The sequence below is a fragment of the Rhinoderma darwinii genome, chromosome 4, assembly GCF_050947455.1.
Source record: "Rhinoderma darwinii isolate aRhiDar2 chromosome 4, aRhiDar2.hap1, whole genome shotgun sequence".
NCBI lineage: Eukaryota > Metazoa > Chordata > Amphibia > Anura > Rhinodermatidae > Rhinoderma > Rhinoderma darwinii.
Window position 1 is genome coordinate 292,743,439 of NC_134690.1, and position 20,828 is coordinate 292,764,266.

General features: G+C 42.9%; 5 non-coding genes across 5 annotated transcripts; all 5 read left to right on the forward strand.

The window, feature by feature from the left end:
- Window positions 1-14,031: 14,031 nt before the first annotated feature.
- TRNAP-AGG (transfer RNA proline (anticodon AGG)) lies at window positions 14,032-14,103 on the forward strand. The gene has a single exon. It is a non-coding gene; the product is annotated as a tRNA-Pro (tRNA).
- A 2,293-nt stretch (window positions 14,104-16,396) lies between these two features.
- Window positions 16,397-16,468, forward strand: TRNAP-AGG (transfer RNA proline (anticodon AGG)). The gene has a single exon. It is a non-coding gene; the product is annotated as a tRNA-Pro (tRNA).
- Window positions 16,469-16,714: 246 nt separating this feature from the next.
- Window positions 16,715-16,786, forward strand: TRNAP-UGG (transfer RNA proline (anticodon UGG)). The gene has a single exon. It is a non-coding gene; the product is annotated as a tRNA-Pro (tRNA).
- A 2,293-nt stretch (window positions 16,787-19,079) lies between these two features.
- TRNAP-AGG (transfer RNA proline (anticodon AGG)) lies at window positions 19,080-19,151 on the forward strand. The gene has a single exon. It is a non-coding gene; the product is annotated as a tRNA-Pro (tRNA).
- Window positions 19,152-19,397: 246 nt separating this feature from the next.
- On the forward strand, window positions 19,398-19,469 carry TRNAP-UGG (transfer RNA proline (anticodon UGG)). The gene has a single exon. It is a non-coding gene; the product is annotated as a tRNA-Pro (tRNA).
- The last annotated feature ends 1,359 nt before the right edge of the window (window positions 19,470-20,828 follow it).

The following is a 20,828-nucleotide window of genomic DNA, read 5'->3' on the forward strand; positions in this document are numbered from 1 at the left end:
GACGATAGAAGAAGCTTATTTCACAAATCGTTTTTTTTTCAAAGATGGTTTTACAAAACTCAACAGAGTTTCTATAACACTTCCAAAATATCTTCTCTTGAAGCAGAAATCCCAAAATATTCATCTAGGGGTATAATGGGAATTTATTTTTTGGGGCTTTCTAAAATAAGAAATTGCAGGTTTATGCAAATGGAGCTCTCCAGCAGATGAACTTTAGAAAACATGCAAACATGACATCCACCCCCCACCCATTCCCTCCCTCACCCTTGGAGTAAAATCAGGGGAAAAATAAAAAAGTAATGTAGGGCAAATATATTTTCAATAAATTAACTAAAATCTAATAATGCAGAACAGTGTGGTATTTTTTAAAACATGGCTCAATGCACAGGCCTGGTTGCGAGGGACATGATGGACAGAAATATCGGAAATCTTTGCAGTGCCCGTCTTTTCTGCAGATGCGGCACTTTTCTGGGGGTTGCTTCTGGTTGGTTTTGGGGGAATCCGACTGATGAAGTGTCTTTCAGTCAGTCGCGTGACATCCTCAGACTGGGGGCATTCTCGGGTGTCCTGAACATCAAAAATGAGGCCTTCAATAATTTTCTCCTGGAAATCCAGGTATGTGTCTCTGCCTCTGTTTTTTTTGTAGAGCACAAATGAGTTGTGGATGGCCACCTGTAACAAATAAATGGCCACTTTTTTGTACCAGGTTTTAGTTTTGCGTTTTACTAAATAGGGCTGTAAAACCTGGTCGCTTAAATCCACCCCCCCATGTACTTGTTATATTCGGACACGCTCACTGGTTTGTGCTTGTCCGATGCTGCCCCTCTTTCCCTCACTGCCACTGTTCCTGCGGTATGAATCGTGCTTTGCACATACACGTCTTTGCGATTTCTGAACTTGACCGCCAGCAATTCCTCAGATGCATAAGCACAGGAGTCCCCCTTTACCATGCGCTTCCCCACTAATTGCTGTGGAAAACCAATTCGGTTTTTGCGCATGGTACCACATGCCCCAGTCCTTGTAACTGTAATCTTGTGGCAGCAATTCTCTCGAGTCTCTTCTTCTCCTCAAACTGAAACAATGTTTGAGGAGAAGAAAAGAGGCAGGAGATTTGCTGACAGAAAAGTCAAAATAAAACAAATGTGGTCGCTGTGATAGGTTTTCACAGCGACCACATGTTCAGGGACCATCAGATTGGTCCCTGATACTCTGCCCAGTGCCCAGAGCTGTTGGTAACAGCGTGGGCACAGGGCTGTGTGCACGCGATTGCGTGCACACTGTTTTATATGCAGAAATGCATGTGATCGCTGTGATTGGTTATCACAGCGATCACATGTTCAGGGGCCAAAAGATTGGCCCCTGACATTCTGCCCAGTGCCCATGGCTGTTAGCAACAGCCAGGGCATAGAGCTGTGTGCACGCGATCGCACGTGCACAGTCTCTGAAGTGCCGCCGTAATTAGTCTATACGGTGGACTTCAGAGACCCTGACCGCTGGCCGTATATATACAGCGAGCGGTCGGGAACCTGTTAAATTCTAACTAGAATATGTTTAAATGTATTTCTACAATCTGAATTTTTTTTATTTCACATATAAATTAAAAAATGTTCTAAACAAAATTCTTATTACAGAGCAGCATTAACCCTGAAAAAGGTCTTGGAGTCGCATCACTGAGTGTTGTTTATGGATGTCTTAGGCTGGGTTCACACGTGGCGGAATTTCACTTAAATTCCGCTGCGGACACTCCGCAGCGTTAATCCGCAGCGGAGCCGTTTGTCCATTGACTTACACTTTAATTTAGCAGTGTTCGTTTAGACGAGGCGTAAAATTCCGCTGCGGAGCATAGGCTGCGGAGCGGAATTTGGTGTCCGCAGCATGCTCTGTCTGTTGCGGAGCAGTGGCGGACTCATGGCGGAATTTCTCCATTGACTTCAATGGAGATTCTAATTTCCGCAATGAAGTCCGCAGCTGTCATGCACATGTTATGTGTGCTGCGGATGCGTCTTGCTTTTTTAACTTGACATTTCTTCATTCTGGCTGGACCTATGTATTTCTAGGTCTACAGCCAGACTGAGGAAGTCAATGGGGCTCCCGTAATGACGGGAGCGTTGCTAGGAGACGTCAGTAAATAGTCACTGTCCAGGGTGCTGAAAGAGTTAAGCGATCGGCAGTAACTGTTTCTGCACCCGGGACAGTGACTACCGATCCCAATATACATGTATCTGTAAAAAAAAATGAAGTTCATACTTACCGAGAACTCCCTGCTTCTGTCTCCAGTCCGGCCTCCCAGGATGACGTTTCAGTCTAAGTGACGGCTGCAGCCAATCACAGGCTAATAACAGGCTGCAGCGGTCACATGGACTGCCGCGTCATCCAGGGAGGTCGGGCTGGATGCCGAAGGAGGGACGCGTCACCAAGACAACGGGCGGTAAGTATGAATTTCTTTGACTTTCACAAGGGAAAGTGCTGTCCCTTCTCTCTATCCTGCACTGATAGGGAGAAGGGAAGTACTTTTACCGCAGTCCGCAGCAGCTAGTCCGCATCAATGTACTGCACATTTTGTGCAGATCCGCAGCAGAATCTGCAATGCAGATTCTGTGTGGCATTGATGCGGACAGTTGCGGAGGAAATCCGCCACGTGTGGTCATGCCCTTATTGTCTCTTCGTTTTTTCTCCCTCCAATCGTTATAAAGAAAATTGGATGCAAGTGAACACTTGTAATTTCAATGTGTTGCTACGTCTCGTATTCAGTTGGAAACTTCAAACCAAACTGGTAAAAATAGCTTTTTCATGGATTCTCCTTAACACATGTTTTGATCTTTTAACAGCATTCCATTTTCAGATGCACACATGCTTGAAAAACCTTTTGCAATATATTTACCTTCTTAAGGCCTTGTTTACATCTTGATGCAGATTTTGCACGTTTTTTGTAAGCCAAAACTACAATAAGGGCATGGCCAGACATGGCAGAATTGCTGTGGAATTCCGCAGCGGACAGTTTGTCCATTGGTTTCCACACCTTTTTAATTATGTTAGTGCAGACATTGCTGAAAACTCCGCTGCGGACCATAGGCTGCCGTGCGGAATTTGGTGTCCGCAGCATACACTGGCTGTTGCGGACTAGATGTGTACTTGTGGCGGAATTTCTCCATTGACTTCAATGGAGTTGCAAAATTACGCAATGAAATCCACAGATGTTATGTGTGTTGCTTTGCGGATTGCTTTTGCGAACAGGATATTTCATCATTTTGGCTGGACCTATGTGTTTCGAGGTCTACAGCCAGACTGAGATGGAATGTTTTAAAATACATCAGGATGTACTCTTCACATGAATACACAACGGCTAATCCGCAGCAATATACTGCACATTTTAGGCAAAGGCGCAAAGGAATCGGCACGTGTGACCATGCTCTAAAGGAGATGCATCAGTATTTATTTTTTTTTGCCAAAAACTGTTCCAAAAACAGCATCCAAACTATGTGTATGATCCTGGCCTAAACTTGTTTTTTGGTCCTGAGGGTTGGAAAGAACATAAGAAGAAATAAGTTACTGGTAGAAAATCACAGTGGTATACTGCAGAGTATATTTAGCATGTGTTTCTACAGTATAATGATTGCTCCAGAGACATAGAAAAACAACATGTTTGTGACAGATCTTCTTTAATCAGGACCACATGTGTAAATGTATGGAGCGTAATCATGGGTTCTAAACCCGCCCCATTGTAAATGTATGGCGTGGATTTAAGGGTAAGGCCGCACAGAGTGGCCCTGACATGGTCGCAGCGCAGCTAACAACCGCGCCGGCACCATGTTCGGTGAGGCTGTCAAACAGACTGTTAATGTGGGTAAACCGTCCCTTTATCTGCAAAATCATGCGGCCATGAATTAATACACCCTTTATGACCGCACGATTTTGCAGGTTACAACAAGTTACCCCTCTTCATTCTCTATGGCAGCACTGGAAAAAGCTGAACACTGCACTCAGCTATCTCCGGCGCTCCCATAGAGAATGAATCGATTGGCAGTGCACATGAGAGTGTAACCAGAATATCCCTTAACAAGGTATTTGACAGCCGTGCCTACATAGTGCCAGCGCAGCTGTTGGCCACGTTGCGACCGTGTCAGGGCCGCTCCGTGTGGCTTTACCCTAAAGCTCCTGCAATCCAGCAATGAGCGTTGTGTATTGAATAGAGACAGCATCGATGGCGTGATTGCTCAGTGCCCCTTCACATGGCAGAGCAACTGGTCTTTCCCCATCACCTGTGCCACTAACTGATGTCACTACCACGTGTTCAAAATCGCTAAAAAGTGTCTGGCCATTTAGGAAATTAACACTCTGGTTATTAAGTGGTTAAGTAAAATTATATCTAGGAAATAGATATAGAGAGATAGGCAGAAATACATAATAACACTTTATGTTTTTATTTGCAGGTATAGTTTAATAATCACCTCGGCAATTCTGGGAATTGGAGGGGGCCCACTGTGGGCATCAAAATGTACATATCTCACAACAAGCGGAATTCGATATGCAGAGCAAACTGTGAAAGAGAAAATGGATGTTGTGAACCAGTACTTTGGAATATTCTTTTTGATTTATCAGACATCAGGTATTTGGGGAAATCTAATTTCATCCCTTGTGCTCCAGTAAAATCCCAGCAAAGGTAAGACGATATTGCAAAAAATAAATGAATCCAAACTTCTCAGAACTCGATGATGAAAGTTTAATTCTGGAAAAGTGCAGTACAAAACCAACCTTTAAAATTTGTAAAATAGAATGAAAAAAAAATGGCAATATGTCTATATAAACATTAATTGCAGAGCAGTAAGGCTGGGTTCACACGACCTATTTTCAGAAGTAATGGAGGCGTTTTACATTACTTTCAATGGGCTTTACGATGTACTGTGCCGACGACCTGTCATTTTACGCGTCGCTGTCAAAATACGGCACGTAAAATTACAGCCTCGTCAAAAGAAGTGCAGGACACTTCTTGGGACGTAATTGGAGCCGTTTTTCATTGACTCCAATGAAGAACAGCTCCAAATTACGTCCGTAAAAGACACCCCTTGCAAAATGCGAGTACATGCAATTACGTCTGAAATTCAGGAGCTGTTTTCTCCTGAAAACAGCTCCGTAATTTCAGACTTAATTGCAGTTATCGTGTGCGCATACACTAACTGTGATAAATGTATGAAATAATGTTCCCTTGATAAACTTGTTCCCATTTAAACTGGGAAAGCAAAACATGTTCAACAGGTCTAGGCCGTCCTACATAAGTAATTTTTATGCAAATAACTGTGATAATGAGATGATACATATTTTGCAATATTGCAACTGTTTAGCTACACCTCTAAAATAAACTACAAAGGCAAAGTACAGTAGTCAGTCCTCATGAGCAAGAAAAAAATCAAAAAAACAGTTTATACTGAAAAGCATGGTGCCTAACAAAGTTGTCCTGCAATAATTACATTTTAAATGCACAGGCAATAATGTAATGTCATATTTGTGTATAATATTACATTTTAGTTAAAAAATAAAAAAAGAAAGTAAAAGACTCCTAAATTAGAAAAAAATTAACAAAAAAATGTTAAACATTTTTTCAATTAAATATATATTAACCCCTAGGTGCACCACTACACAACTGTACGTCCTGGTGGCCAGTGTCTTAGCGCACGAGGGCGTACAGTTAGTGCGCGATTCCCGGTGCACACTGTAGGCAAATGGATGGTCCTTAAACTTCCTGTCAGAGTGACTGTGACACCTCGCTGACAGTTGGAATACATTACACTACCTAGGTAGTGTAATGTATTCTAGCAGAGATCAGTGCTGCAGGTAAAAAAAGAAAGTGTAAAAAGTAAAAACAAAGTTAATAAAAATGTTTTACAAATGTGTAAAAATGAAAGTTTTTTTTTCTTATAGGAAAAAAATTTCAATGTTAAAAAACAGTACACATATTTGCTATCGCTGCATTCGTAACGACCCAAACTATAAAACTATAATGTTATTTTTCCCGCACGGTGAACACCGCAAAAAAAACAATGTCAGAATCACTATTTTTTGGTCACCACCCCTCCCAAAATATAGAATAAAAAGTGATCAAAAATTCACATGTGCCCAAAAATAGTACCAATAAAAACTACAACCCGTCCCGCAAAACACAGGCCATTGCACAGTTTTTTTGACTGAAAAATAAAAAAGTTATGGCTCTCAGAATATGGTTACACAAAAAATTTATTATTTTATAAACAAGTGATTTTATTGTGCAAATGCTATATAACTAAAACTAGACGAAAAAAACTATATACATATGGTATCGCCATAATCGTACCGACCCGGAGAATAAAGTAAAACTGTTATTTATAGTGCATGATGAACGCCATAAGAAATAAAGAATTTAAAACGCCAAAATCACAGTTTTTTGGTCACCTTAGCTCTAAATAAAATGAAATAAAAAGTGATCAAAACGTTGTACGTACTAAAAAAACTGGGACCAATAAAAACGACAGCTTGTCCCACCAAAAATAAGCCCTCACACCGCTCAATCGACCAAAAAAAATAAATATTTATGCCTCTCAAAATGTTTTGATACAAACAATTTTTTTTTAACAAATAGTTTTTTATTTGTAAAAGTAGTAAAATATAAAAAAAAACTATATACATTTGGTATCATCGTAATCGTATTGAGATGCAAAATAAAGTTAAGTTGACTTTTTTAACCGCGTGGTGAAAGCGGTAAAAACAAAACCCAAGAAACAATGGAGGAATCACAGTTTTTTCCAATTTCACCCCGAAAATAATTTTATTTTCGGTTTCCCTGTACACTATATGGTACTTTAAATGGTGTCAGTAGAAACTACAACTCTTCCCGAAAAAAATAAGCCCTCACACCACTCTATTGATGGAAAAATAAAAAAGTTATGGCCTTTGGAAGGCTGGGAGTGAAAAACTAAAATGGAAGAGCAAAAAATTTATTTCTAATAAAAAAAACAATTATTACGACATGTGGTGTATTGTCGTACTCGGGAGAAATTGTGTTACAAATGTTGGGGTTTATTCCTTGTGAAAATGAAAAAAAAATCAACATTTTAGTGGACAAAAATGTTGATATTCATCTTCACGGCCTAAATCCACAAAATTCTGCAAAAAAAACTATGGTGTAAAGGATCTGCCAGGCACAGCTTCGGGGTTAGCTCCCATAGGTAATCAGTCTGCACCTGAATCTACGTCTCTGAGACTGACTCCATCTTCCACCACTCAGGATGGCAGGCTTAGGAGTGGGAGAGCCTATCGCAGCCTGGCCAGACGGAGCTAGCTCCCGCCCTCTGTCTATTTATACCTGCCTTTCCTGTTCCTCCTTTGCTTGTGATTCTTTCCGTGTGGTTTCCTGGCCCGGCTGCGGCTCCTGACTATTTGGTCCTGCTCCATGCTGACCCTGGCTTGCTGGCTGCTCTCCTGCTCTGCGTTTGATGCCTCGTGCTCTCCTTTTTTGACTTGGCTCGTTCGCCTCTCTGGTTGCTCGCGGTGATGCCGTGGGCGGCTGCCACTTTCCCTTTGCTTTGTGTTCCCTTGTGTGTTTGTCTCGTGCACTTGCTGAGCGTGGGGGCCGCCACCCAGTTGTGCCCCGTTGCCTGGGGCGGGTCGTTGCGGGTGGGCGGGGACAGAGTGGCGGGTGGATTGGGGCTCGCTTGTTTGATTCCCTACCCCCATCGTTACATAATCACAAGCCCATACCTAGTGTACCCTGGTCCCTGACACCACTATGGACCCCCTTGAGACGCTGGCTCAGCAAATGCAGGGTCTCTCCCTACAGGTCCAGGCCCTGGCTCAGAGGGTCAACCAGCCTGATGCTACCTTGGTAGTTCCCCTCACCTCACCTCCTGAACCTCACCTCAAGTTGCCCGACCGGTTCTCAGGAGAGTTGTAGGCTTTACTTTTGCTTAAAGCCTCATTCCTCAGGTTCTGAGAACCAGCGGGTGGGTATAATTATGTCCTGGCTCCAGGAAGCGCCCCAAGAGTGGGCCTTCTCCTTGGCTCCTGACGCCCCTGAACTTTCCTCCGTTGATCGTTTCTTTTCTGCTCTCTGACTCATTTATGACGAGACTGACAGGACTGCCTTTGCCGAGAGTCAGCTGGTGACCTTACGTCAGGGTAAGAGACCTGTTGAGGAGTATTGTTGTGACTTTAGGAACTGGTGCGTAGCTTCTCGGTGGAATGACCCTGCCTTAAGGTGCCAGTTTAGGTTGGGTCTGTCGAATGCCCTGAAAGACCTGCTAGTTAGCTATCCCTCTTCTGACTCCCTAGACCAGGTTATGGCTTTAGCGGTACGACTTGACCGACGTCTCAGGGAACGACAACGTGAACGTTTATGTGTTTTCTCCTCCGACTCCCCCATGATGCCTCCCGAGGTTCCGTTGCTTCGTTCATCCCCGGAAGACTCAGAGGTACCTATGCAACTCGGGGCCTCCGTGTCCCCCCAACAACGTAGAGATTTCAGCAGGAAGAATGGTCTCTGCTTCTACTGTGGGGATGACAAGCATCAAGTGAACAACTGTCCTAAGCATAAGAATGCAGCCGGAGAACTTCCGCGCCTAAGTGATCATCGGGGAGGTCACTTGGGCGCACAGGTATTTCCCGTAAATATGAAACGTAATAAGATCTTGCTTCCCTTTCAGGTCTCTTTTGGTGGTAGGTCTGCTACCGGCAGTGCCTTAGTGGATTCAGGGTCCTCTGCTAATATCATGTCTGTGGAATTTGCTATGTCTCTTGCTATGCCTTTGATTGATTTGCTTAAACCTGTCCCGGTAGTGGGTATCGACTCCACTCCTCTTGCTAATGGCTATTTTACACAGCATACCCCGGTTTTTGAACTCCTTGTTGGCTCCATGCATTTGGAGCAGTGCTCTGTACGGTTGATGCAGGGATTATCGTCCGATTTGGTTTTAGGCCTTCCCTGGTTGCAGTTGCATAATTCCACGTTTGACTGGAATACTGGGGAGCTTACCAAATGGGGTAATGAATGTTTGACGTCATGTTTTTCTGTTAATTCTATTTCTCCCCCTGAGGAGGTGAACACGCTACCTGAGTTTGTTCAGGACTTCGCTGATGTTTTCTCTAAGGAGGCCTCCGAAGTGTTACCTCCTCATAGAGAATACGATTGCGCTATCGAATTGGTACCAGGAGCTAAGCTTCTGTTCCTCCTTTGCTTTTGATTCTTTCCGTATGGTTTCCTGGCCCGGCTGCGGCTCCTGACTATTTGGTCCTGCTCCATGCTGACCCTGGCTTGCTGGCTGCTTTCCTGCTCTGCGTTTGGTGCCTCGTGCTCTCCTTTTTTGACTTGGCTTGTTCGCCTCTCTGGTTGCTCGCGGTGTTGCCGTGGGCGGCTGCCCCTTTCCATTTGCTATGTGTTCCCTTGTGTGTTTGTCTCGTGCACTTGCTGAGCGTGGGGGCCGCCGCCCAGTTGGGCCCCGTCGCCTGGGGCGGGTCATTGCGGGTGGGCGGGGACAGAGTGGCAAGTGGATTGGGGCTCGCTTGTTTGTTTCCCTACCCCCGTCGTTACATGTGGTGCCAAAATGCTAACTACACCATTAGAAAGGTTCCTTGAGGGGTGTAGTTTCCCAAATGGGGTCATTTTTGGGGTGTTTCCACTGATTAGGTCTCTCCAGTACATTGGAAACTCAACATGGCACTGAAAACCTATCCAGCAAAATCTGTGCTCCAAAATCCAAATGGTGCTCTTTCCCTTCTGAGCCCTGCCGTGTGTCCAAACAGCAGTTTATTACCACATATGGGGTATTTCCGTAATTGGGAGAAGATGCTTTACAGATATTGGGGTGTGTTTTCTTCTATATTCCTTGTAAATATTACAAATTTCTATGTTTTTTCAGAAAATAAGTAGATTTTCATTTTCACAGACTAACTCCAATAAATATAGCAAAATACCTGTGGAAATAAAATGCTAACTATACCCCTAGATAAATTCCTTTTAGGGTGTAGTTTCCAAAATGGGGTCATTTTTGGGGGTTTTCCACTGTTTTGGCAGCACAAGACCTCTTCTAACCTGACAAGGTACCTAAAATATAATCTAAAAAAAAGGACACCCCAAAATCCTAGGTGCTCCTTTTCTTCTGAGACCGGTCTTTCAGTCTATTAGGACACTAGGGCCACATGTGGGATATTTCTAAAAGCTGCAGAATCTGGGCAATAAATATTGATTTGTGTTTCTCTGGTAAAACTTTGTGCTACAAAAAAAATGGATTAAAAATGAATTTCTGCAACAACCAAAAATTTAATTTGTAAATGTCCCCACTACTTTGCTTTATTTCCTGTGAAACGCCTAAAGGGTTAAGAATCTTTCTGAATGCTGTTTTGAATACTTTGAGGAGTTCAGTTTTTAAAATGGGGTGATATATTGGGGGATTCTAATATATAAGGCCCTCAAAACCACTTCAGAACTAAACTGATCCCTGATCCCTGTGAGCCTTTTGCCATTTTCTTGAAAATGTGAGAAATTGCTGCTAAAGTTTTAAACCTTGTAACGTCCTAGAAAAATAAAAGTACCTTCAAACAATGATGCAAACATAAAGTAGACATATGGGAAATGTTAACTAGTGGCTATTTTGTGTGGTATAGCGATATGTTTTACAAGCAGATCCATTTACATTTAAAAAAAATTCTCTAAATTTTGGTGTTTTTCGCTAATAAATATTGAATTTATTGACCAAATTATTCCACTAACATAAAGTACAATATGTCACGAGAAAACAGTCTCAGAATCGGTTGGATAGGTAAAAGAATTCCCAAGTTATTACCACATAAAGTGACACATGTCAGATTTGAAGAAATCGGCTGTGCCACAAGGCCAAAACAAGCTGCGTCCTGAAGGGGTTAAATAAAATTTACCAAACAAAAAACAATTAAGTTGTTACATTAATTAAAGGTAATTTTAAACGTATGAATTCCGCCATTATTAATAAAAATGAAATGCAAGAAAATCATTCCTAACTGCCCACATTGTGAGAACCATAACTTTTTTATTTTTCCGTCTATTTAGCCATAGAAGTTGTGTTCTGAAGGATGAGCTGTAGTTTCCAAAGGTACATAGAATTTGTTGAATAACTTTTACATAATATTTTGGGAAAAAGAGGCAAATCTGCCATAATTTTTTACAGGTTTTAGTTTGTTTACATCATGCATTTTGCGGTATAAATGTATTATGTTAATGTTATTCTACTGGTTGTTAAAAGTGTGGCGCTGTCCAATATGTTTTTTTTATTGTTTACTATTTTTAAAAAATGCATCGTCCAGTAATTGGTACACCTCTTAAGAGTCTTACTTCTTATAATTTTAATCATACCCCTAGACCCACGAGCCAACAGACGGCACCTATTTGAGAAAGCTTTGCCGCACCCTAAGTGAGCCTTTAAAGTCCTCACATCCAAGGCTCGTGGGTCTAGGGGTATGATTCTCGCTTAAAAATACAAAAATGTCTTATGTAAAATACCCACAAAACTCCCTTGGATGTGAGGACTTTAAAGGCTCACTTAGGGTGCGGCAAAGCTTTCTCAAAAAGTTGCTGTCTGTTGGCTTGTTGGTCTAGGGGTATGATTATCGCTTTGGGTGTGAGAGGTCCAGGGTTCAAATCCCGGGCGAGCCCATGCTTTTGAAAGAGGTGTTGATCAAGAACCGATAAGTTTAAAAAATGCATCGTCCAGTAATTAGTACACCTCTTAAGAGTCTTACTTCTTATAATTTTAATCATACCCCTAGACCCACGAGCCAACAGACGGCACCTATTTGAGAAAGCTTTGCCGCACCCTAAGTGAGCCTTTAAAGTCCTCACATCCAAGGCTCGTGGGTCTAGGGGTATGATTCTCGCTTAAAAATACAAAAATGTCTTATGTAAAATACCCACAAAACTCCCTTGGATGTGAGGACTTTAAAGGCTCACTTAGGGTGCGGCAAAGCTTTCTCAAAAAGTTGCTGTCTGTTGGCTTGTTGGTCTAGGGGTATGATTCTCGCTTTGGGTGTGAGAGGTCCAGGGTTCAAATCCCGGGCGAGCCCATGCTTTTGAAAGAGGTGTTGATCGAGAACCGATAAGTTTAAAAACGTAAGAAGTAAGACTCTTAAAGGAACAGTGTCATCACAAATAATTTTTTTATATGTTAAAGATGTTAGTGCTTTAATAAAAACGTTTATTTTCATTTGTGTGTTTGTGTTTTACTGTTTCTTATTTTTACACTTTTTTCTTCCCTATGGGGGCTGCCATTTTTTGTTCCATTTCTGTGTGTGTCGATTAACGACATACACAGACATGGAGTACGGCAGCCACAGTCCCATAGGGACTGCGAACGGCTCCCGTCCCATTGACTGCCGTGTACGGCGTCTGTGTGGGAACTGCGCATGCGCCGCTCCCACACAGTCCTATTCTAAATTGGCGCCGTCCGGCGCCATTTTCCTGTGGACCGGAAGTCGCGGCCGGACAGTAATATTACTACTTCCGGTCGCGGCTTCCGGACTTGTGCACATGGAACAGCGGCAGCAAAGGGAGCGGACGGGCCGGAGGGAGCCGCGGCGGCAGGAGCAGGTAAGAGATTTCAATGTATGTTAGTGTTTGTGTGTGTTTACTACTGTATGTAAACCTACTACACTGTGGGTTACCTCAAAAAATGGCGACACACAGTGTAGGAGGTTAAACCTTTCAAACCCCTCGTTTATCCCGGCACTAGCCAGGATAAAGGAGGGGGGATGCTGAGAGCTCACTAGAGCGAGGGCTTTTAACCCAATGTTGCAATGCTGCAATTTTGGGAACTAGCTCCATCTAGTGACCAAAAATGGGTAGTATTATAAATTAGAATTAATTTATAATATTTCCTGACTATTTCCTGACTCGTGAAAAAAATAAAAAAAATTTGAACCATGTTTAATCACCCACACACTAAATGTTTAATTTTTTTTAAAAAAACATGTTTTTCTGGCAACACATTCCCTTTAAGAGGTGTACTAATTACTTGACGATGCAGTGTTGCTCGAGAAACATGGTTTTAAAAAACTTTACAAGTAGATCTCTGAGAAATATACAAAAATGTCTTATGTAAAATACCCACAAAACTGCCTTGGATGTGAGGACTTTAAAGGCATGGTGTCGCCCGAAAAACATGTTTTTTTTTTAAAATTTAAACATTTAGTGTGTGGGTGATTAAACATTGTTCAAATTTTTTTTATTTTTTTCGCGAGTCAGGAAATATTATAAATTTTTTCAAATTTATAATACTACCCATTTTTGGTCACTAGATGGAGCTAGTTCCCAAAATTGCAGCATTGCAACATTGGGTTAAAAGCTCTCGCTCTAGTGAGCTCTCAGCATCCCCCCCTCCTTTATCCTGGCAAGTGTCGGGATAAACGAGGGGTTTGAAAGGTTTAACCTCCTACACTGTGTGTCGCCATTTTTTGAGGTAACCCACAGTGTAGTAGGTTTACATACAGTAGTAAACACACACAAACACTAACATACATTGAAATCGCTTACCTGCTCCTGCCGCCGCGGCTCCCTCCGGCCCGTCCGCTCCCTTTGCTGCCGCTGTTCCATGTGCACAAGTCCGGAAGCCGCGAACGGAAGTAGTAATATTACAGTCCGGCCGCGACTTCCGGTCCACAGGAAAATGGCGCCGGACGGCGCCAATTTCGAATAGGACTGTGTGGGAGCGGCGCATGCGCAGTTCCCACACAGACGCCGTACACGGACGTGAATGGGACGGGAGCCGTTCACAGTCCCTATGGGACTGTGGCTGCCGTACTCCATGTCTGTGTGTGTCGTTAATCGACACACACAGAAATGGAACAAAAAATGGCAGCCCCCATAGGGAAGAAAAAGTGTAAAAATAAGAAACAGTAAAACACAAACACACAAATGAATATAAACGTTTTTATTACAGCACTAACATCTTTAACATATAAAAAAATTATTTGCCATGACACTGTTCCTTTAAAGGCTCACTTAGGGTGCGGCAAAGCTTTCCCAAAGAGGTGCTGTCTGTTGGCTCGTTGGTCTAGGGGTATGATTCTCGCTTAGGGTGCGAGAGGTCCCGGGTTCAAATCCCAGACGAGCCCATGCTTTTGAAAGAGGTGTTCCTCAAGAACCGATAAGTTTAAAAAAGTAGTAAGACTCTTAAGAGGTGTACTAATTACTGGACGATGCAGCTCGAGAAACATGGTTTTAAAAAACTTTACAAGTAGATCTCTGAGAAAAATACAAAAATGTCTTATGTAAAATACCCACAAAACTGCCTTGGATGTGAGGACTTTAAAGGCTCACTTAGGGTGCGGCAAAGCTTTCTCAAAAAGTTGCTGTCTGTTGGCTTGTTGGTCTAGGGGTATGATTCTCGCTTTGGGTGTGAGAGGTCCAGGGTTCAAATCCCGGGCGAGCCCATGCTTTTGAAAGAGGTGTTGATCGAGAACCGATAAGTTTAAAAACGTAAGAAGTAAGACTCTTAAAGGAACAGTGTCATCACAAATAATTTTTTTATATGTTAAAGATGTTAGTGCTTTAATAAAAACGTTTATTTTCATTTGTGTGTTTGTGTTTTACTGTTTCTTATTTTTACACTTTTTTCTTCCCTATGGGGGCTGCCATTTTTTGTTCCATTTCTGTGTGTGTCGATTAACGACACACACAGACATGGAGTACGGCAGCCACAGTCCCATAGGGACTGCGAACGGCTCCCGTCCCATTGACTGCCGTGTACGGCGTCTGTGTGGGAACTGCGCATGCGCCGCTCCCACACAGTCCTATTCTAAATTGGCGCCGTCCGGCGCCATTTTCCTGTGGACCGGAAGTCGCGGCCGGACAGTAATATTACTACTTCCGGTCGCGGCTTCCGGACTTGTGCACATGGAACAGCGGCAGCAAAGGGAGCGGACGGGCCGGAGGGAGCCGCGGCGGCAGGAGCAGGTAAGAGATTTCAATGTATGTTAGTGTTTGTGTGTGTTTACTACTGTATGTAAACCTACTACACTGTGGGTTACCTCAAAAAATGGTGACACACAGTGTAGGAGGTTAAACCTTTCAAACCCCTCGTTTATCCCGGCACTAGCCAGGATAAAGGAGGGGGGGATGCTGAGAGCTCACTAGAGCGAGGGCTTTTAACCCAATGTTGCAATGCTGCAATTTTGGGAACTAGCTCCATCTAGTGACCAAAAATGGGTAGTATTATAAATTAGAATTAATTTATAATATTTCCTGACTATTTCCTGACTCGTGAAAAAAATAAAAAAAATTTGAACCATGTTTAATCACCCACACACTAAATGTTTAATTTTTTTTAAAAAAACATGTTTTTCTGGCAACACATTCCCTTTAAGAGGTGTACTAATTACTTGACGATGCAGTGTTGCTCGAGAAACATGGTTTTAAAAAACTTTACAAGTAGATCTCTGAGAAATATACAAAAATGTCTTATGTAAAATACCCACAAAACTGCCTTGGATGTGAGGACTTTAAAGGCATGGTGTCGCCCGAAAAACATGTTTTTTTTTTAAAATTTAAACATTTAGTGTGTGGGTGATTAAACATTGTTCAAATTTTTTTTATTTTTTTCGCGAGTCAGGAAATATTATAAATTTTTTCAAATTTATAATACTACCCATTTTTGGTCACTAGATGGAGCTAGTTCCCAAAATTGCAGCATTGCAACATTGGGTTAAAAGCTCTCGCTCTAGTGAGCTCTCAGCATCCCCCCCTCCTTTATCCTGGCAAGTGTCGGGATAAACGAGGGGTTTGAAAGGTTTAACCTCCTACACTGTGTGTCGCCATTTTTTGAGGTAACCCACAGTGTAGTAGGTTTACATACAGTAGTAAACACACACAAACACTAACATACATTGAAATCGCTTACCTGCTCCTGCCGCCGCGGCTCCCTCCGGCCCGTCCGCTCCCTTTGCTGCCGCTGTTCCATGTGCACAAGTCCGGAAGCCGCGAACGGAAGTAGTAATATTACAGTCCGGCCGCGACTTCCGGTCCACAGGAAAATGGCGCCGGACGGCGCCAATTTCGAATAGGACTGTGTGGGAGCGGCGCATGCGCAGTTCCCACACAGACGCCGTACACGGACGTGAATGGGACGGGAGCCGTTCACAGTCCCTATGGGACTGTGGCTGCCGTACTCCATGTCTGTGTGTGTCGTTAATCGACACACACAGAAATGGAACAAAAAATGGCAGCCCCCATAGGGAAGAAAAAGTGTAAAAATAAGAAACAGTAAAACACAAACACACAAATGAATATAAACGTTTTTATTACAGCACTAACATCTTTAACATATAAAAAAATTATTTGCCATGACACTGTTCCTTTAAAGGCTCACTTAGGGTGCGGCAAAGCTTTCCCAAAGAGGTGCTGTCTGTTGGCTCGTTGGTCTAGGGGTATGATTCTCGCTTAGGGTGCGAGAGGTCCCGGGTTCAAATCCCAGACGAGCCCATGCTTTTGAAAGAGGTGTTCCTCAAGAACCGATAAGTTTAAAAAAGTAGTAAGACTCTTAAGAGGTGTACTAATTACTGGACGATGCAGCTCGAGAAACATGGTTTTAAAAAACTTTACAAGTAGATCTCTGAGAAAAATACAAAAATGTCTTATGTAAAATACCCACAAAACTGTCTTGGATGTGAGGACTTTAAAGGCTCACTTAGGGTGCGGCAAAGCTTTCTCAAAAAGGTGCCGTCTGTTGGCTCGTTTGTCTAGGGGTATGATTCTCGCTTTGGGTGCGAGAGGTCCCGGGTTCAAATCCCAGACGAGCCCATGCTTTTGAAAGAGGTGTTCCTCAAGAACCGATAAGTTTAAAAAAGTAGTAAGACTCTTAAGAGGTGTACTAATTACTGGACGATGCAGCTCGAGAAACATGGTTTTAAAAAACTTTACAAGTAGATCTCTGAGAAAAATACAAAAATGTCTTATGTAAAATACCCACAAAACTGCCTTGGATGTGAGGACTTTAAAGGCTCACTTAGGGTGCGGCAAAGCTTTCTCAAAAAGTTGCTGTCTGTTGGCTTGTTGGTCTAGGGGTATGATTCTCGCTTTGGGTGTGAGAGGTCCAGGGTTCAAATCCCGGGCGAGCCCATGCTTTTGAAAGAGGTGTTGATCGAGAACCGATAAGTTTAAAAACGTAAGAAGTAAGACTCTTAAAGGAACAGTGTCATCACAAATAATTTTTTTATATGTTAAAGATGTTAGTGCTTTAATAAAAACGTTTATTTTCATTTGTGTGTTTGTGTTTTACTGTTTCTTACTTTTACACTTTTTTCTTCCCTATGGGGGCTGCCATTTTTTGTTCCATTTCTGTGTGTGTCGATTAACGACACACACAGACATGGAGTACGGCAGCCACAGTCCCATAGGGACTGCGAACGGCTCCCGTCCCATTGACTGCCGTGTACGGCGTCTGTGTGGGAACTGCGCATGCGCCGCTCCCACACAGTCCTATTCTAAATTGGCGCCGTCCGGCGCCATTTTCCTGTGGACCGGAAGTCGCGGCCGGACAGTAATATTACTACTTCCGGTCGCGGCTTCCGGACTTGTGCACATGGAACAGCGGCAGCAAAGGGAGCGGACGGGCCGGAGGGAGCCGCGGCGGCAGGAGCAGGTAAGAGATTTCAATGTATGTTAGTGTTTGTGTGTGTTTACTACTGTATGTAAACCTACTACACTGTGGGTTACCTCAAAAAATGGTGACACACAGTGTAGGAGGTTAAACCTTTCAAACCCCTCGTTTATCCCGGCACTAGCCAGGATAAAGGAGGGGGGGATGCTGAGAGCTCACTAGAGCGAGGGCTTTTAACCCAATGTTGCAATGCTGCAATTTTGGGAACTAGCTCCATCTAGTGACCAAAAATGGGTAGTATTATAAATTAGAATTAATTTATAATATTTCCTGACTATTTCCTGACTCGTGAAAAAAATAAAAAAAATTTGAACCATGTTTAATCACCCACACACTAAATGTTTAATTTTTTTTAAAAAAACATGTTTTTCTGGCAACACATTCCCTTTAAGAGGTGTACTAATTACTTGACGATGCAGTGTTGCTCGAGAAACATGGTTTTAAAAAACTTTACAAGTAGATCTCTGAGAAATATACAAAAATGTCTTATGTAAAATACCCACAAAACTGCCTTGGATGTGAGGACTTTAAAGGCATGGTGTCGCCCGAAAAACATGTTTTTTTTTTAAAATTTAAACATTTAGTGTGTGGGTGATTAAACATTGTTCAAATTTTTTTTATTTTTTTCGCGAGTCAGGAAATATTATAAATTTTTTCAAATTTATAATACTACCCATTTTTGGTCACTAGATGGAGCTAGTTCCCAAAATTGCAGCATTGCAACATTGGGTTAAAAGCTCTCGCTCTAGTGAGCTCTCAGCATCCCCCCCTCCTTTATCCTGGCAAGTGTCGGGATAAACGAGGGGTTTGAAAGGTTTAACCTCCTACACTGTGTGTCGCCATTTTTTGAGGTAACCCACAGTGTAGTAGGTTTACATACAGTAGTAAACACACACAAACACTAACATACATTGAAATCGCTTACCTGCTCCTGCCGCCGCGGCTCCCTCCGGCCCGTCCGCTCCCTTTGCTGCCGCTGTTCCATGTGCACAAGTCCGGAAGCCGCGAACGGAAGTAGTAATATTACAGTCCGGCCGCGACTTCCGGTCCACAGGAAAATGGCGCCGGACGGCGCCAATTTCGAATAGGACTGTGTGGGAGCGGCGCATGCGCAGTTCCCACACAGACGCCGTACACGGACGTGAATGGGACGGGAGCCGTTCACAGTCCCTATGGGACTGTGGCTGCCGTACTCCATGTCTGTGTGTGTCGTTAATCGACACACACAGAAATGGAACAAAAAATGGCAGCCCCCATAGGGAAGAAAAAGTGTAAAAATAAGAAACAGTAAAACACAAACACACAAATGAATATAAACGTTTTTATTACAGCACTAACATCTTTAACATATAAAAAAATTATTTGCCATGACACTGTTCCTTTAAAGGCTCACTTAGGGTGCGGCAAAGCTTTCCCAAAGAGGTGCTGTCTGTTGGCTCGTTGGTCTAGGGGTATGATTCTCGCTTAGGGTGCGAGAGGTCCCGGGTTCAAATCCCAGACGAGCCCATGCTTTTGAAAGAGGTGTTCCTCAAGAACCGATAAGTTTAAAAAAGTAGTAAGACTCTTAAGAGGTGTACTAATTACTGGACGATGCAGCTCGAGAAACATGGTTTTAAAAAACTTTACAAGTAGATCTCTGAGAAAAATACAAAAATGTCGTATGTAAAATACCCACAAAACTGTCTTGGATGTGAGGACTTTAAAGGCTCACTTAGGGTGCGGCAAAGCTTTCTCAAAAAGGTGCCGTCTGTTGGCTCGTTTGTCTAGGGGTATGATTCTCGCTTTGGGTGCGAGAGGTCCCGGGTTCAAATCCCAGACGAGCCCATGCTTTTGAAAGAGGTGTTCCTCAAGAACCGATAAGTTTAAAAAAGTAGTAAGACTCTTAAGAGGTGTACTAATTACTGGACGATGCAGCTCGAGAAACATGGTTTTAAAAAACTTTACAAGTAGATCTCTGAGAAAAATACAAAAATGTCTTATGTAAAATACCCACAAAACTGCCTTGGATGTGAGGACTTTAAAGGCTCACTTAGGGTGCGGCAAAGCTTTCTCAAAAAGTTGCTGTCTGTTGGCTTGTTGGTCTAGGGGTATGATTCTCGCTTTGGGTGTGAGAGGTCCAGGGTTCAAATCCCGGGCGAGCCCATGCTTTTGAAAGAGGTGTTGATCGAGAACCGATAAGTTTAAAAACGTAAGAAGTAAGACTCTTAAAGGAACAGTGTCATCACAAATAATTTTTTTATATGTTAAAGATGTTAGTGCTTTAATAAAAACGTTTATTTTCATTTGTGTGTTTGTGTTTTACTGTTTCTTACTTTTACACTTTTTTCTTCCCTATGGGGGCTGCCATTTTTTGTTCCATTTCTGTGTGTGTCGATTAACGACACACACAGACATGGAGTACGGCAGCCACAGTCCCATAGGGACTGCGAACGGCTCCCGTCCCATTGACTGCCGTGTACGGCGTCTGTGTGGGAACTGCGCATGCGCCGCTCCCACACAGTCCTATTCGAAATTGGCGCCGTCCGGCGCCATTTTCCTGTGGACCGGAAGTCGCGGCCGGACAGTAATATTACTACTTCCGGTCGCGGCTTCCGGACTTGTGCACATGGAACAGCGGCAGCAAAGGGAGCGGACGGGCCGGAGGGAGCCGCGGCGGCAGGAGCAGGTAAGAGATTTCAATGTATGTTAGTGTTTGTGTGTGTTTACTACTGCATGTAAACCTACTACACTGTGGGTTACCTCAAAAAATGGCGACACACAGTGTAGGAGGTTAAACCTTTCAAACCCCTCGTTTATCCCGGCACTAGCCAGGATAAAGGAGGGGGGGATGCTGAGAGCTCACTAGAGCGAGGGCTTTTAACCCAATGTTGCAATGCTGCAATTTTGGGAACTAGCTCCATCTAGTGACCAAAAATGGGTAGTATTATAAATTAGAATTAATTTATAATATTTCCTGACTATTTCCTGACTCGTGAAAAAAATAAAAAAAATTTGAACCATGTTTAATCACCCACACAATAAATGTTTAATTTTTTTAAAAAAAACATGTTTTTCTGGCAACACATTCCCTTTAAGAGGTGTACTAATTACTTGACGATGCAGTGTTGCTCGAGAAACATGGTTTTAAAAAACTTTACAAGTAGATCTCTGAGAAATATACAAAAATGTCTTATGTAAAATACC